The sequence below is a fragment of the Mauremys mutica genome, chromosome 2, assembly GCF_020497125.1.
Source record: "Mauremys mutica isolate MM-2020 ecotype Southern chromosome 2, ASM2049712v1, whole genome shotgun sequence".
Lineage (NCBI taxonomy): Eukaryota > Metazoa > Chordata > Testudines > Geoemydidae > Mauremys > Mauremys mutica.
In genome coordinates this window covers 138,222,043-138,240,837 of record NC_059073.1, presented here as the reverse complement: position 1 = coordinate 138,240,837, position 18,795 = coordinate 138,222,043, and the positions used below count along the sequence as shown (strand labels likewise).

The window sequence follows — 18,795 nt, the reverse complement described above, 5'->3', positions numbered from 1 at the left end:
TCAGCTGGTGTCACTCAGTGGTGCCTGACTCTAAAGAGGAGGACCTACCTCAATATTTTAATTGTAACAATGTCTCCACTTCTCTGTCTTCAGTCTCTTTTACCACTTTTAAAAACATGCTCTCCTATATTTATTTGGTTTCTTTTCTCTCTTTGAGATTTACTGATGAAAAGCGCTATATCATTCTTGTTATCATCATTATTTTACTATGAATATGCCCAAGCTGCGCTCCCTGAGACAATGGTGCAGTAAATACAAATCTGAGACCAACCAGCTGAGGGTTTCAAAGCACTTTACAAAGGTGAAGTGTGATGGGGTATACAGAAGCCACGCTGAAAAAGAAAGGGTTAATCAGAGCTGGTGGGCACAATCAGCCCCACCTGTTACACCTGTGTGAGTTATCAAGCCTTAGCCTGCAGGGGTCAGTTAAAAGGGGAAATCCTAGCCCACTCCCTAGTTGCTGGGGAGAGAGAGTGGGCTTTTTGAATTAGTTCTGTGCTAGAAGGCTTGGCTGTGGCCTAACCAAAGGCTTTTTAGGGTAGGTAGCTCTGGTGTGGGTTCTTTTGCCCCCTATAACTCATTTGGGGGCCCTGTTTTGGGAGTGGCAGAGGTGTCAGCACAAGAAGAGACTGAGAGAAAGGCCTTGTTATGGGCCCTGGTAGGAAACAGCCTGGGGCATAGCAAAGGGGATGAACAAACTGACTTTAACTGCTTGGCACAGGGTCCCTGTGCTGGCACCTAGAGGGGAGGCTGGGCCTGAGTTCCCTTACTGACCCACCTAGGATGGTGGTGTGAAGACCCCCAGAGTCAAAGGCTGCAGGGCCCCCAAAGCCAGAAAGGTGGGCTGAAGCTCTGGCATGATGCTGTCAGGTTATTGGTGTGTGTTGGACTCCATTTACCCTGAATGGAGAAGGACTAACAGTGAGCTGGACAGATAGCTAAGTCACAGAAAGAAGCAGCCCATGGTAATAAAGGAGCGAGGGTTGGCAGGCCCTACCAAAGGAGAAGCTGCTGCTGTGCCATGCCCAGCCGTGAGGGGATGCATGTGTCTGTGGTGAGTAGACTCTTTTTCACAGGGCAAATGTTGTTGTTGTTATTATTATATTTATTTTTATTTATTATTCTAATGTTACGAGATGGAAACCTGAGGCAGCATGAAGTGACTTGCCCCAGGTTGTACAGAGAGCAAGGGTCAGGAATAGAATCTGGTCTTTTGTCTCCCTGTCACCTGACCACAGCTTTCAGGCTAGATTTTTACAAAGGTGTGCGTGGGAAGCTGGGGCACAACTGCCATTGAATTGCAATGGGATTTGGATAACTGAGGCACTTATGAAAACTTGGTCATTACAGCTGTCATTTTCAAAAGTGACTTAGGAGCTGGTCTCATTTTTAGCAGTAACTTAAAAGCCAGTGGGACTCTGGCTCCTAAGTCACTTGGGTGTTTAAGAAAATTTTACTCTTAGCCTGTCTCATTGAGACTTAAGCTTTTCAGTGCCTAAATCACTTGAGACTAAGAATTTGGGTTGTAACTCACTTAAAGCTCTTGGAAAAATGTATCCCAGACTACAACTGTCCCGGGGGAGAGGGGGGAATCTTTGATAAGGGATGTTTTAAGTCTAGTGTAACAGTTATAAAAGCAATGGTGAAAAGAGAGCTGAACTACGGCTCCATTGTCTAGGTAAACTTCTTGAAAAAAATACTTACAATAAGATTGTAAAATTGCAAGGTCTCTGGGCACTGTACTTTCCTTCTGACAGCTCTTGCATCACTGACCAATACCACACAGCTATTGCTAGGCAAATGATTCTGCACTTACATCATCCAAACACCCACTCTAAGGAAGTGCTACTCACTGCAATGCAACAAAGCTGACAAATAAAGAACTGAGAAATGTCCTTTGCTGAAAATAAAAGAAAGGGTGTGCAGGAGGGAGTCTCTTAGCTGTTCCCAAGGTTTTTGGGAACTATGCCTTCTAAACAAGCTGAGCAAATTAAAAAGCTTAGTAGCCCAGGGACATTTCCTGTCCCTATTTTAAATCAATAGCACCCCTCCCTTTTACCCCAGTGAGAGCCATTTTTGGGCTTTGAGTGGAATTTGTGCCATGGCTTTTAGAGGCAAGAGAACCAGTTCTGATAAGATTAGAAGTAACTTGAACGGTCACCCCAAAACTCCACACTAAGTGACTTGAGGTTTGAAACCGGTCAGCTGCTGTGGGAGACCACCATTTTCAGCTTCCTGCCATGGTTCTGGGTCTCACATGGGAGAGGAAGGAGCAAAACACGTCAGCGTTCAGTTCCCCTAAAGATCTCCAACTCCAGTGGAGAAATGAATTTTTGTTGCATACTACTTTATGCACTTTGGCCCTGATCCAGCAGAGCACTTGAGAAGGTGCTTAACATCAAAGGCATGAGCCGTCCCACTGACCCTGCTAAGGATCACCCAAGTGCACAAAGTTGAGCCTATGCTTAAAAGTGCATTACTGGATCAGGGCTAAGGAGCCACATTTTCACTCCATTATCCAGTCTGCGCAGTTATATGGGTACTGGAGAGAGGTACACAGGGAGTGAGGAGAGGGCACCCTTATCCAAACCCACAAAGTGACTATGTAGCTGCTCCAATGGCTAATGCATCACTAATACAGAGCTGCTATGGGGAGGGGGAAGGCTAGGGAGGTTCAAAGCAACTGTTACTCATCCCTGTTCCAGGATGGCCCAGTGGTTCTGGCACTGGTCTAGAATTTGGGAGCATGTGTTCAAGTCCCTGCTCTGGACCTCCTGTGTGATCTTGAGCAAGTCATGTGTATCTCAGTTCCCCTTCTGTAAAATCAGGATGGTAATAGTTCACTGCCTCTGAGGTGGTCCAGGATTGCTTTAAAAGATTGACGTGCCTTGAGATCTACCGATGAAAAGCACCGTTCAGAAATAGGCTTTTTCTTGTTATCCATGCCCCTGAACCCTCCCAAATCTGACTGCGCACCTGTGTTCCTCCCCATATTCCATTACCAGGGTGCCAAAAGAGCAAGATTTTTTTTTTCCTTTTAAAGTGGACTGTAAGTGTGTTTACATTTATCATGGTATCTTGCAACAATTAAAGGGACTGATTCTGCACTCAAGCCAAAATTCACATGGACTCCAGTTCAGCATTGATATGTAAGGTGGGTCCCTTAACACTAACTTGCTAGCTAACAGACTCCTCTACTGCTGTCTCAGAGTCTAATTTGGTGTAAACACTGACGAATGGGAGTTTGGTTTGAGTTTGTGTACGATCAAGTTGGAGATTGAGGACAAAACTGGCCTTTATAAAAGGAGCATGCTTGTTGTCAGTTGTATGTTTTAGAGTTTGAAATCCATGATTTGAACTGAGGTAAATGTCCCAAAGGTCTGACTCGTAAGAATAGAGTCCATTTGCAAATATGGGTTCTGATTTTGAACAGCTGGACAGATGAGCGTTGTCTGGATTTGGGTTATCACTGATAGCTTCCTGATGACCCAAATTGAGGAAGTGGCAAATAATGAAGAGGGCAGGTCACTGATTCAGAGTCTACTTGCCACAAGCAAGCCATGCATTTTGATATGGCTAAATGGGAATGAAGAATGTAGACCATACTTAGTCTGGGAGTCCCTAGCCTGGGAAGCAGTGACTCTGGGAAAAGATTTGGGGTTTGTAGTGAATAAACAGCTGCAAATGAGCTCCCAGTGAGATTCTGTGAATCTAGTCATCCTCATAAACATTTGTTAATTATATGCAAATGATTTCAGAAACAACAAGTAAGCCAAGTCTGATTATGTTGTTTGGGCCTTAGAAATATTTTGCAAGTTTCTGCATGCCCTAGTTTGGGATGGGACTGGAAGCAGAAGTAGTGAAATACCACAAAGAGGCTGATTTAGTGGTATTTCCTTTGAAAGTGTAATCAGGAAGTTGTGAAAACTTCAGTGACCAACTTTAAGATTTTGAAACCAGTTGTCAAAACAGACCTTCTGATCAGTATCTGGCCACTGGTAGGTGTAACCATGCTATTGAGGATATCTTGTCACCTTCTAGTGGCCGAACCTCCATTAAGGGTCTGAGCCAGCTCACTGATTCTAGTTCATAGCATTACTCATTTGATAACCCATAGTGGGAGGTTGTTTTGCACACAAACCTACATTTCTGAGGTCCAACAATCGCTAGAAATTACACTGCAAGTGACATTGGCCATCCCAAAATTACTTGGCAATAGAATGACTAATAAAATTCATTCAGTGAAAACAAAGGAACATCCCTCGTATAGAACTCTGAAATGACTGAGGATGCTTCATGCTGAACTGAATCCATGTTAAGAAAACTCCTTCAGAGTAAATGGAATTACATCAGCTGAGGATCTGACACTACATGTGGAGTTAGTGCTGAGTGGGTACCCCTACACGGTGAAAAATCACCCCGTGCGTCAGGTCTGCATATCCTGAGCTCTATTTTTGAGCAACGCTTAAATGGTGTATATGCTGAACCTCTGTACTGCGTGAATTCACCTTAAATTGACAGTCATACTCCTGATAATTTTTCAGTGCTTTAATTCAAGCAGCTCCCTGGTGACCTGGTATAACAGAGTTTATCCTCACTGGAGAGCTTATTAATTCATGTACCTGTTTTGTACTATCGTGTCTGTGACCAATGCTAGCTAGAAAGTTAGAGATCGCATATAACTCAGTGTTATGCAAGGCTTAAAACGTACATGCCTGAGAATGTATCTGTAAAATAACTTACTCTTGAAATCGCACCCAATTTGTTGTACAGCATTTGACACTTAAAATTGTACTGAGCTGCACAAGCTGTATTTACCTTTTTTAAAAAAATTAGGTGCTGTTTTATGTTCCGGTTTGCTCTGGCACCTTGGCACAGCTATGACTCCCATTGACTCCAGTAGGCTTTGGATCAGGGCCCATTCTCCTTATACAGTACACACTGTATCAAAACCACTCCACTTCAGTGAAGTTTAAAAGAGCTTGAAGTAAAAATCTCTGCAATCAACATGTCTGTTTGCAGTTCTTGAACATGATGACAAGCGGTGGACGTGCAGGCATGTAATTTGAAGTCTTATTTCTGCGCATTAGCATTTAGTATGACTGTGGGTTAATCAAACAGTTGTAAAACCATGTTTGAAAAGAGGCAGCTGAATGGACTCTTAAAGATTATTTATTACTCACGTTTGGCTCGGCAGCTCTGGGAAAAGGAGGGTAATAAACGAGGCTCACTTCTGTTCACTTAGATACAGTTATATTGCAATCGCTGTAAACTCTTAAATTGTAGTTTTGTCTGCAAGTGTAGCACATACTTTGTGTTCCACCTCTTGTTTTGTTCTTCATGTCAGTATGGCAAAATAGTTTGACTTTAGCATAAACTCGAAACACTAGACTTGTCAAAACCAGTAGGCTGTGTGTTTACTTGGCTATCAAACTATTTTTTATTATTAGTTACAACAGCCTATAGTTCTCCTAGGCCTGGTCTATACACCGTTTTTGTATCAGTATAACTGTTAGCTACATGAGTAACTCTCTAACAATACTCTTATACCAGTCCCACCATTATTGTGGCTGCAGACTTAATGGTATAAAGATGTCTTATACCAGTATGGCTTATTTCCCTTCCCATATGGAAATATCTGTACTGGTATAAAATAGTCTTATAGCAGTGTAAGTAGGGGAGGGAGGTTGTGCTGCTTTAATTATGCTGGTATAGTTAGCGGTACAACCGTCTAGTACAGACAAGGCCTCTTATACTCCATAGTCCTGAATCACCATTGCCTTGTGCCATCACTTACCCCAGTGAAACAGGTGTACAAAGTGGGTGTAAAACTACCAGATCAGACCCATAACCATCTACGTGCACATTGCACTAATATAAATGACTGCACAAGGTGCAGAGCCCTCAGTGAATTATGCCTCAGGTAAGCCCTATAATAGCTTTTAGGAAGACCAAATTAATCCCTAGCCTAAGCAGCACAACACTCGTTGCCTTCACTTTTGTTACCTCTTGTCTTTTGGATTGTAAGATCTTTGGGCTGGTGACTGTCATTTATTTTTGTACAGTGCCTAGAATAATTGAGCCAAAACTGGTTGAATACTACTAACTGGCAGTGTAACCCATATGCTTGTACAGCGTTTGATTTGTATTTAAGTTCAATGAGATCTTCATCGTTTTAAGGCCCAAAGGGACCTTTAAGTTCATCTAGCCTGACCTCCAGTCCATGGTACAGTCCACGTTTTAGAACAAATAAGTCACAGGCCAGATAGCATTCACCCAAGAGTTCTGAAGGAACTCAAATATGAAATTGCAAAACTAATAATTGTCATAGATAAACTATCATTAAATTGACTCCAGTATCGGAGGACCAGAGGACAGCTAATGTGACTCCTACTTTTTTTTTTAAGGCTCAGAGGTGATCCTGGCAATTACAGGCCAGTTAGCTTAACTTCAGTACCAGCCAAGTTGGTTGAAACTATAGTGAACAGAATTATCAGACAGATCAACATGATTTGTTGGAGAAAAGTCAATATGGCTTTTGTAAAGGGAAATCATGCCTCACCAATTTATTGGAATTCTCTGAGAGTCAACAAACGTGTGGACAATGATAATTCAGTGGATATAATGTACTTGGACTTTCAGAAAGCCTTTGGCTCTTAAGCAAAGTAACCAGTCATGGGATAAGAGGAAAGATCCTCTTCATGGATCTGGTTAAAAGATGGAAAACAAAAGTTAGGAATAAATGGTCCATTTTCAGAATGGAGAGGTAAAGAGTGGTGTATCCCAGGGATCTGTACTGGGACCAGTGCTGTTCAACATTCATAAATGATCTGGAAAAAGGGGTAAACTGAGGTGACTAAGTTTGCGGACAATACAAAGTTACTCAAGATAGGCAAGTCCAAATCTGACTGCAAAGAGTTAGAGGGATTTCTCTAAACTGGGTCATTGGGCAACAAAATGACATGAAATTCAGTGTTGATAAATGCGAAATAATGCACATTGGAAACTTAGATCCCATCATTTTGTGTGTATGGGTGGGATTGTATTAGCTGTTACCATTCAAGAAAGATCTTGGAATCATTGTGGATAGTTCTCTTAAAAACATCTGCTCAATGTGCAGGGCAGTCAAAAAAAGCTAACACAATGTTAGACCCATAAGGAAAAGGATAGGTAATAAGATGGGAAAATACCATAATGCCACCATATAAATCCATGATATGCCCATATCTTAAATACTGTATGCAGTCCTGGTCACCCCATCTCAAAAAAGATATTGGATTTGGGGGGCGGGGGGAGTACAGAGAAGAGTCCAAGAAATGATTAGGGTATGGAGCAACTTCTGTATGAAGTGAGATTAAAAAAAACTGGGACTTTTCAGCTTGGTAAAGAGAATATGGGGGATATGATATAGGTTCATAACACCATGAATGGTGTGAAGAAAGTGAATAAGGAAGTGTGGTGTTTAGTTCTTGTGTTATGAGAAGGAGTAGAGTTCACCCAGAGAAACTAATAGGCAGCAGGCTTAAAATAAACATGAGTACTTCTCACACAAAGCACAGTCAACTTGTAGAACTCATTGCCAGGGGATATTGTGAAGGCCAAAACTAAAGGGGTTCAAAAAATGAATTAGGTAAGATCATGGAAGATAGGTCCATCAATGGCTATTAGCAAGAAGGGTCAGGGATGCAATCCCATGCTCTGGGTGTCCCTGGCCTCTGATTGCCAGACACGTGAGTTAAACTGCCAGGTGGTGGTGGTGGTAGTAGTAGTAAACTATTAGAGTAGCACCTGAAGTATCCAACCAGTTTTGGCCCAATTGTTCTAGGCACTATACAAACATAACTTTAATACCTGCTGTCATTTATTAAGCTGACTGGTACCAGAGTCCTTTCTGTTCCCCTTTTCAAAGATATTATATTTGGTATATAGGTACTATGTTTGCCCTTCATCAGCCCTCTGGGACTTCACCCATCCTCGATGAATTCTGAAAGATAATGGCTAATGATTTTGAGATTACTTAAGGAACTAGCTGAAGCACCCTATGATGAATTTCATTAAGTCCTGCCAACTTGATTATATTTAACTTACTAACTATTCTTTAACCTGTTCTTTCCCTATTTTGGTTTGTGTTCCTTCCCCTTTTTGTTAATATTAACTGTATTGTGCATCTGGTCACCATAGTGAGGACTGAAGCAAAAGAGACATTAAACACTGCACCTTCTTGATGTCATCAGTTATTCACTCTCCTTCCCTGCTAAGTAGAGGTCCTGTACTTCCCTTCATATTTCTCTTGATCCTAATGTATTTAAAGAACCTCTTCTTATTGCCTTATGTCCCTTGCTATGTGTAATTCATTTTTATGCCTTAGCCATTCTTATTTTTGTCCCTACGTGCTTGTGCTATTTATTTTTTCTTCTCCTTAGCAATTTGTCCTCATTTCCACTTTTTGTAAGATTCCTCTTATCTTTCCTTTGCATCAGGATAGTTTGCAGTTGTGCCTTTTTAATATTGACTTCTTGGAAAACTACCAGTTTTCCTGAACTCCTTTTTCCATTAGGTCCCATGAGAAGAAAAACTTACTTTTCTGAGTTTAATGTCTGCTCTTTTGAGGACCATGTTCTTACTCCTTCCTTTCCTTAGAGTCATTAAATCATTTCGTGATCACCCAAATTGCCATCCACCTTCAGATTTGCTACCACTTCCTCCCTGTTGGTCAGAAGCAAATCTAATGGTCTAGAAAAAAGTTGTCCTTTGAATGTATTGGGGTTTTATTGGAAAATGTGTGGTTTTTTGCTTTATTCAAGCAAACGTCTATTGGAAAAGGGACTTGTCTTTGTTTGTTCTAGAAATGTCTCATTTACCTCCTTCCTGAGTTGATCTATAATAGACACCCCCTCCATGACCTCTCCCCTATCTTTATACCCTTTTCATCTTTACAAAGATTTTCAACTGGTCTGCTTCACTTCTTCTTCTCCTGGACCTCAGAACAAGTGCATTATACATCAAGAATATATACAACACCTCCCTTTTTTTTTCCCCCTTGCCTTTCCTTCCTGAACAAGCTGTATTCTTCTAGACCAATATTCCAGTCATGAGATTTATCCAACCAGGTCTCCGTGATGCCACAGAGATTAAAAGGCAAGATCAGAATTAGACGAGGGGCTATAAAATGCTTTTTACACACATATACAATAATCCAATGCTCCTAGGCCACCGGCCTAACCTAGGCTCAAGTTCAAGGACACTAATAAGAGGGACTTGAAAACGACTGCAAGCTGGGAAGATGCAGCTAGCTAGGGCTGACCTGCACCAGGGAGTCAGGTGGCTGAGCGAGGAGAACACAGAACAAAGTGCAGCAGGCCTCAAGCACTAGTAGTGCACTGTCTTCATCTTCTGGCCCTGCAAGTTATGCCTGCCCTATGTAGGGGAAAGAACTGTTGCTCAAGAGTTAGATGTCTTTGCCATTTGCGATGTTGTAGGCAGGACACATGGTAACTCAACAGCCTTGGCACTTACACCATTGTCTTTTGAGACACAGTTGCCATTCACAATAATCCAATACAGCATAATGGGTCAGATATTGTGTTTCAAAACAAGCCAGGGGACCGGACAGCTCAGGGGATTGGTAGTACAGTTTAGGGCTTCTTCCACTGTGGTGCTAATGCAGTCCATGCCAACAGGTAGCATCTAAAAATGGTTACCATAGCAGCTGCTTGAGGGCCTGTGTGAAATTACTTTGGTGGGCCTCAGTCAGTTCCCAGTGGCTGGTGTCCATATCATAACCACCACTAATTGCACCCACTGGTGACTCTTTCAGAAGAGAGGCCAGGGACCCAACTTAAACTCCACTAGAGAGAGCCTCCAGAGGTCAGATGGAGAGCATTTGTGGGGTGGGGTGTAGGAGAAGCTTGCCCTGCTGCCACACTCACTGTATCTGTTCTCTTGACAAACAGAGGAGTAGACTTTTCAGGAACGCAGTCCAGTACTGAATCCACAATAAAAACAAATTCAGTGCCAATAAGACAATACCAGAAGCGCTTTTTTGGGGGGGTAGGGCACTACCTGTTCAGATACAGGTATTAACAATTAGATCTCATTCCAGAGAAAACACTTTACCCATTGTTAATTTCAACCTCTTCCTGTTTTTTGGCTTTGGTTCATTATTTGCCTGCAGGTTATTAGCCAAGTCTAAGTTTGAGAGAGGAACTGTGAAGAAAACCCAAGCAATAAGATCTCATCCCAGGGTCAGATCAAACCATGATTCATACTACCCCCATGAGTAACGAACCTGCTGGTCCAGGTCCTCAGCTGATGTAAATCAGTGTAGCTCTACTGAATCCAGTGGAGCTATCCCAACTTACCCCAACTAGAGATCTGGCCCAATGATATTTACTAATATCTTGCTAAATAGAGGATTCTCCGATTGGAGCCAAGCTGACTTACACAGTGACATCAATGGATCTAAATAGATCTACACCAAATGAAGATTGAGCCTAACCTATTATTCATGTTTGTTACTAGAAAATACTTGACACTGTGTATTAGTATACAGAACTGCTCATCTTAAGGTGCTTGTTTCACAAGAATCAGTAGGTCACAGGGAATCCAGACTGCCAGCTTTTATTCCTGGCTGTGTCCCAGACTAACCGGGTGACCTTCAGCAACTTGTACAAACTTCTTGCTAGATTCTGTATGGCCATGCACCCAGCCTAGTCACTGAGACCTGTGCAAAGTGGGTGTAAAAGACTGCTAGCTGCATTCGTTATTCCCCTGCATCTTATGTGGCCCCAAGAGTGCATGGTGAGAGCAAACCACTGCTAAAGAAAAATGGTGTCATTTTACGTCACCCAAGGCAGGGAAGAGCTAGGCCCTTCATACACTTCTTTGGATTTTTTTGTTATGAATTACAAATATTAATGGGGGAACATGACACCAAATGACACGGTGATGGGCATGGATCCTAAGCTGCTGTAAATCTACACTGCTCCACTCATGTCAAGCAGAGGTTCTGCCCCCCATGGTGTCAAGGGAGCTGCACCAATTTACACCCCTGAGGATCTAACCCAACTTAGTGTTTTGCTGCCATCCAGTGATCACTACTGTGAGGTGCACGCAAAGAATGCGCTCTGCTTGTTAAAGCTGGAAGAGAAATATCAGCATAAATCCAGAAGCTAGTCCAAAACCACTGTACTTCCCACTTTAAGAATTGGAAGCTGTTATGCTAGTGATTTAGGGCCAGTCTCTAACTCTATATCCCAATGAAATGGAGGTAAATCCAATTACAATGGGTTAAATGAGAAGAGAATCTGGCCTTCTGTCTTTACAAGGTTTTGTAGGAAGTACATTCCCAGGGTCAAAATGATTAGAAGGAGAGCATAGAAATGTTACATGTAAACGCTTTAATAGGTCTCTGTATTCTGTCTGGGCCGCCTTCTCCCTCATGCATCTGAGCTGGAAAGGTCACCCGAACTAGCCTTCAATGCTGAGCCAGCAAAGCGGGCTGTTAAACTCCAGCTGGGAGAAGTACAATGCAAATCCTGCCTGGGGTGATCCTCTGCTACTGGCTGTTTTGAGCAGAGATGCTAAAACAGAAGGCGTGAAGTAATCCACTATAGAGCGTGACACAGTGGGAGCCTCATCTCATGGGTTCTGATGTAACAGTGGGGTTTGTAGAGGCTTTTTTTTTTGGTAATGGAACAATAATTAGTAACTAACGTTTTGCATTCTCCAGCACATTCCGTTAGAGGATCTCCAAGCATTTTTTAAACCAAGTTTAATTCTTTAAATCTTGCTCGCATACACTTAGCAGACAAATTTAGCCTCAGTGCCACTGCGAGGAAGATATTCTCCCCCCCCCCATTTTACAGAAGGAGAGACTGAGGCACAGAAGTGAAATGATGCACATGAGGCCACATAGTGGCAGAATCAGGAACATATCCCAAGTCCCTGGGGCCTTATTTTTCAGAAGCACTAAGTGCACTTGGATTTTATTGACTTAAGGGGAGCTGCAGGTGTTCAGCTTCTCTGAACAATCATGTCCTAGCTGATGTTTAGTCTCTTGGAACTGCCTATCAGCCCCCTTCCCCCCCCCCCCAAGAAATAGCAGTTGGCTAATGCAGTGGAGCCAGTTCAGACTCCAATTCAGATACATGGGGTTTCACTGTATGTGCAGCCCTGCCCCTGCCCCCCTGCTTAATTGCTAGTCTGTGAAGAAGCCTGGCTTCCCTTCCCTACCCGTGGGGCAGTTTCACCAGCCTCCCTCACTGAAGCTCAAGGAGAGCAGGTCTGACAATGACCTTGACTTGCATGTCTTCCGCTGTGGAGAAGGCAGCGCTAGCGCATGCTGCTGGATTTCAGTCACTGGGGATCACATTCAGCCATACACCTCAGAGTATTGGTCTGACCCCAAGCACAGGATCTAGATACACCTGAGCTTGTTTTGGCCAGAAGGGGACACTGAAGTGTTGCCCCTACAATGGCTCTCTTCCATTGGGGGATCCCACTATGCTGAGGAACCTACAAGTAGCTGGAACCAAGCTGACTTTGCAGCTGCTCTATGTTGACAGACGAGCCAGCCTGACCCAGACTCTTACAACAGCACTGTTATTCAGAGAGACCCTATTCCACAATCCTAGAGAGACTTGGATTCCTACTGGTATAAAATCTGCTCTGTTCTTTATCTATACTCTCTATGTAGCCTGACTATATACTTCAGCTGTGCTGGAAAGTGACATATGTTCTAAACCACCACACTCGCCAAGCTTTGTAAGGCGGTTGGAACAGGGCAAACCACACTAAGCGTAAACCCCTTGAGGCTGACTTTTTTAATGACTTCACAGGGCTGTGTTACAGGACAGATGTGGGCATTCACCATGCCCACAAGAAGTGAGTCAACAATGATATAACAATAAGTCTACTTTTAAAAACAGACTAGGGTTTCTCTCTTCTGGGCATCCTAAGGTGTCTGTCCTATGCTCTGGGCCTCTTTCTGATCTCATTCTTGAATACATGATGTCAAAGAAAACCTTTCCATTTATTTCCTCAGCAGCTGGACCAAACCCTTGCACACCAGTAACTCGGCTAAAGTCCTCTTATTTAGACTCAAAAGTGGTCAGCAAAACAGGAGAAACACTTTTTCCCCAGTTCCCCCTAATATCAAGTTTGTGGTGTTTTTTGTTTCAGTGGCTTTTGGTCTCTTACTTAAAGCTATTTTGGAAACTTTTTTATCACGCTCTTTGAAAATGTTGACCAGCCCTCCTCCTATTGTGTCTTGTACAGCCCCATGCACCTTTTCAACAGGTAAACAAACACTTAAGGGTACACAGCCTGACATATATATACACAGATATGAATGAATTTGTTTATTAATTGGTACTAATGAGACAGGGCCTGCAGCTATCTTTGTACATTATCAGGCATGCAGCGATCCTGGTTCAGCTCGTGTGGGAGTATAAATCAGGAATAACTCTACTATGCGGACTTCCACCTACTGAATATCTGGCCCAGTGAGAAGGAATAGGCCCATAGAATTTCTTCATGTGAGCATAAAATGCATGAGTTATGAAAAAAGCATGAGTAAATGGAAAAGTCTCCTGTAACTAATGACGGCAGTTCATGTGTGGATCTGTTTATGCATAGTGGTGGGAGAGTGAATGGGGAGAGATGGAAGTTTGCAGATATAAAAGTGCGTAAGCTGATTAGCTGCCTAACTCCCATTGACCTTCAATAGGAGTTAGGTGCCTAAGTTGCTTAGGTGCTGTTCAAAATCCCCCTCTTAGGGCATTGCTTGCGGAATGTTGATGCTTAAGAAGTCACAGGGCCACTGATTTAAAAAAAAATCAATCAGATGGCAAGTGATATTAGCTACATTCCCAGTTCTTTATTGAATCCTCTGCATTTACGTGTATTTTCCTTTATTTTCTTTAGAGGCTGAGAATTGGGAGGGCATTATGCACACACTGGGCACAATTCTCCCACTGTACCTGTATTGAGTAGTGCTTTATTCTGCAAAGCAGTCCCATGGGGCTAATCCTGGAATAAGGTACTGTTGAAGGGGTGAAATGTACCCCTGTGCAGAGATCCACTACAAGGACTTTAGTTATGTAAAGTCCCACTTAAAGCCTATTTTCAGAGTTTACAGGGTAAATTGGATTTTTTTTTGTACTGACCCACTGGCTAATTTCACCCTAGGTTTCTGCATATTAGCAGTGGAGGAGTTAACTGGTTTTTCATTTTATTTTAATAACTAGACCTGATCCATATCAAATATACACAGGGCCCTATTTGGAAGGCCTTATCCTGCTTGCTTCCAAGAGAGCTCTGCTTGAGTGAGTAGTAAGGAGCAAGAAATGACTTTAGGATTTGGACTTAATTGGGAGGGAGAGGCAGAATTAAAACCCTGGGAGTTACTGTTAAGGAATTCTGCTGAGAATCATTAGAGCAGCAGGTTTCTGCTGCATCACACTAAACTTCTAACTGCAGTGTATCACCTTTAACCACTTCCATGGCATTGTTAGTAACTTTTTAGAGCAGGGAGGATCTTGTTGGCTAGCACTGAATGTAGGATGCTGCTGTAATGGAAGCTCTGGTAGACCTCAGCTGTGGTACTGGCTGGCATGAGTCATCTTGTGTAAATCGGAGGTGGTTGGGGGGGTTAACAACTTTGGTCTCCACAGGAGGGAGCCAGATACATTGCTCTGAGACTTGCATATCACATGGTTCCTTAAAAGGGGTGTGGAGCAAAGGGAAGCTCCAGAGATGGTGTGGGATCTTTCCAGGGAAAGCTGAACTACACTTTCTACAGTAGAAAACATCCAATTAAATAAACATTGTGTATAGGCAAAAGCCACACTCCAGTGCCTGGCCTCAGTAGCTGGGCTGCAGGGATCCCCCTAGAAAGGGAAGGAGTCTTTCCCTTGGAATGAGAGTGGAGCTGCTGCTGGGCAGCAGCTCTCGCCTGAAGGCTGCTGAAACCTTTTGTAGGCTCTATCCGTGGGGTGAGGAGGACTGAAAGATCCATGCACATGGCTGCTTGTGTCCCTCAATATAGCGCCAGGGCACAGCTATGTGCTGAAGCCACCTCATGACTTGTCTTCGCACCACACTGGGGATGCCTGCCCCTTGTATGGGCTCTAATCCTGCCCCTTGTGCTGCAGGATGGCACTGATATTACTCCTGAGTGGCCACGTGCAGTTAGAGATGGGATTAAGATTCATTCCTAAATGCAAAAGATTTGGAAAGATGTCTCTGCTGAGACAACCATCATCTTCGTTCATTGTGATTTGTTACTTGAAACTTAGAGGCAAACCAAACACACAGGTGCCCTTGTAGAGAAATCAGTATGGAGTATCACCTGAGTGAAATGCATCTCCTTGCATAGGGTCAGCACAGGCCTATCCACCAAGTCAGAATTAAGCCCTCAGGATAGGACTTCAGTGGGACTGGAGCATTGCCTGGGCTGGGCCTCTGCAGAGGGCTGAATTTCACCCTGACTTGACACACAAGATCATGAATGGCACAGTTATTTAAGTGTGTTTGGATGTGCTGGGTTTCTTAAGAGATACTTAGGTTCTGAAGAGAACCTAAATTTTTGATCAAGTCCTCAGCTGCTATAAATTAACATAACTCCATTGAAGTCAATGGCAATATGCTAGTTTATACCTGGCAAGGATTTGATCCTTTGTATATCTGTGGTACTCATCTAGCCCCATTACCATAGCATCTGAGCACCTCACAACTTTTACACCTCACAGCACCTCTGGTAATATAAGGAAATGCTTTTTTTCCTCCCCATTTTACATCTACCCATATAGAGACTGAATGACTTGCCCAAGGGCAAATAGGAAGTCAGTAGCAGAGCAAGGAATTAAACCCATGTCTTCTAAGGGTAAGGCGGATGCCCCAACTATTGGGATGTGTCCTCTGTGTTCATGGTGTTCTCCACTTTTTCACTATTTATTTTATCCCTGATGATTCTTGGTGTGGAAGAGTTAGGTGGAGTGATAGTTTTCCCTCCAACCCCACAATGCTGACTAAAATCAGTGAGTTTCTTCCAGATCTTTCTCTGAACAAGACGTGAGCTTTGGTCTCTTGCCTGCTGCAAAATGAGTCAAACATAAAGCAAAGGAAACTTGCAACTGAGTAAAAGTAAACAACGCTTTTATTACAGTCATAAATTTCAAGATGCATGGGGTTTCTTCATCTCAGACTTTATTTGAGACACTGGGGGTAACTTTTCCATATTAAAAGGAGCTTGGTATTTGTGAGATTCTTTGGTTTATTGTTGTTGGGCTGTTTGCTGACAGCTGAACAAAGGAAACATTTTTGTTTGGGGGAATGTACTAGAGTTGTGATAGCATTTCCATTTGCCTTCATTTTGGTACAATTTCATCTCTAAATGAAAAATGGGCCAAAACCAGAATTTTTTTTGTAATCTGCATCTTCCTGAAGAGTTACTATTAACATTAGCCCACACTGCCTGCCAGTTCAGTGTGGCCCATTGTTATATAAGGAATTATATATTCCATTAGATGGGTTCACTACACACGTAAGACAATGTGGTTTAGTGGTTAGAATTGGGGAAGTGAAAGTCAATATATTTTATTCCTCAACTTATTCCCTGTATGACCCATTATCTCACTCTTGCATCCATTTCTTTAAGATAAGGAATTAGTTATTCCCCATCTTGTAAAATACTCTATGCTGCTTGGGTGGAAAATGCATCATTGCTTAATGCGGCTCAGAGATGTATCAATAGAGGACCATGGTATTAAAACAAGATTGTTTCATCTTCGCAGAATATATTTCACACAATTATTTGATCAACAATAAGAATTAGAACAGCGGAAGTACTCATGATCAAAAAAGCACCAGCAACAACTAATCATCTGACTATAATTCATAACAGCTACCGGACTGAAAGGGAAATAGACATTTCATGCAGAATGTTGCAATGTTTTTCTCGTATGTTAAAGGAACACATTCCTTTCCCCTGCCCTGTAGCTATGAATTTGTCTGGGTTTACATTTTTCCTCTTATTTCTCATAGTTAAAGGTCATTGGGATTTAAAAATATGGACAGCTAGAGTCTTTTCTGTAATCCGGATAACAAATTGTGTCCAAAGAACAAAGCCAGATGAATCTTTCACCTACCCACCACTCCACTTGTAAGATTTTTCTTAGCTACCAGAGATGGATGTCAGGTAAAGTCCTGGTGAATAAGGGTAGAAAGTTCACTAAGGCTTTATGCTTCCCATAATGGTTGGGTTTTTTGTGGTTTTTTTGAGGGATTGAGAAGGCCTTTAATAGTGGCCATCATACCACTAGAAAGCCTAAACACCAACTTGGCTGACACACTGGATATTGAACCAGGGATCTCTAGAACTAAAAACATGAGCTGCTACAGAGTCAAATGCCTCTAGCTCCTCCTCTATGGCTTGGGCCCAGATGGGGGACCTGTAGTGCATGTGCACACATACCCACCATCACCCCCTGCACAGGTGTGAATTTCTCCAAGGATATTAACTGAAATGTCTGATCCTTGTGCTCTATAGACTTATTACCATGGGAATGGCATCAACAATTGGACATAACTTCTCTGTAGTTCGCCCCTTCAAATTCATCCCAAAGGATAGTAACCCAAACTTGTTGCCATCTATTGTACTTTGACCTATGTAAAAGGACTCTCGGCTCCAATTCTCAGTACCCAACTCTTAGTGGCACAGGTGTCAACCCAGAAAGCCATTGCTGCAATTGGTGGATGTTGGGAGCCTCAATAGAGAGGCCAAGAATGGAATGAATCAAAGACACTGTCTCACTCTCACCCATAGAGGTAGCTGCCTGACCAGCCAGCAGGGGCAGCTCTAGGAATCCCGCCGCCCCAAGCAGGGCGGCACGCCGCGGGGCGCGCTTTGGCGGTCGCCGGTCCCGCGGCTCCGGGGGACCTCTTGCAGATATGCCTGCGGAGGGTCCGCTGGTCCCACAGCTCCGGTGGAGCATCTGCTGGCATGCCTGCGGGAGGTCCACCCGAGCCGCGGGACCAGCGAACCCTCCGCAGTCATGACTGCAGAAGGTCCGCCGGAGCTGGCTGCCGCCCTGCCAGCAAAATGCCGCCCCAAGCGCGCGCTTGGCGTGCTGGGGTCTGGAGCCGGCCCTGCCAGCCAGGTACACGTTGGTGGGGTGGGAGAAGCTTCTGCTGTCCATGTGGCACCTGTGTTGTGGATAACTGAAGGAATTCAGTCTCCAGGGCTGCTAGCTTTTCACAAGCACCAGAATGTTAGAGCTAGGCACAGTCAGGGCTTGCTGAGTAAAACTATATTATTGTGGTGTGTTCCTGGAAATGGGGGGCCTGGCTTTCCCCCACTGAATTATTCCCCAATAGAACATTGGTGCAGTTCCATTGACTTCAACGGTGTTAAACTGAGACACAACTGGAGAAATACCCTGGAGAGTCAGGCCAGATTTTTCAGAAGCGCTCAGCTCCCATTTAGACACCTAAACAAGGACCAGATTTTTTTTCAGTGCCTAACTCCCAGCAGCTCCCATTGTGATATCTATGGCCAGATTTTCTGTGGTGTATTGAAAACTGTCAAAATTCAGTGGTCTCCTTAAATCGTAGGGGACTGCTTGAAGGCTCAAGGCTCTGTAGGGAAGGATGTGATCTGGGTCTTCTGCAGTCAGTCTGCAAAAGAATCCGTGTAGAGCAAGGTGGGCAGGAGCAGATTTACTATGAAACTGTGCAGTGAGGCCCCAAAAATGCAGGACAAATGTCTGACAACCTGTCCCTGAGTCCCAGCCA

General features: G+C 43.4%; 1 long non-coding RNA gene across 1 annotated transcript in view; it reads left to right on the top strand.

Moving 5' to 3' along the window:
- Nucleotides 1–447: 447 nt before the first annotated feature.
- The window catches only part of LOC123365105, a 35,442-nt gene continuing 17,094 nt past the window's right edge, over nt 448–18,795 (top strand). The window contains exon 1 of the long non-coding RNA XR_006577431.1: nt 448–1,054. This is a non-coding gene — a long non-coding RNA (uncharacterized LOC123365105). The remainder of the gene's footprint in view (nt 1,055–18,795) is intronic.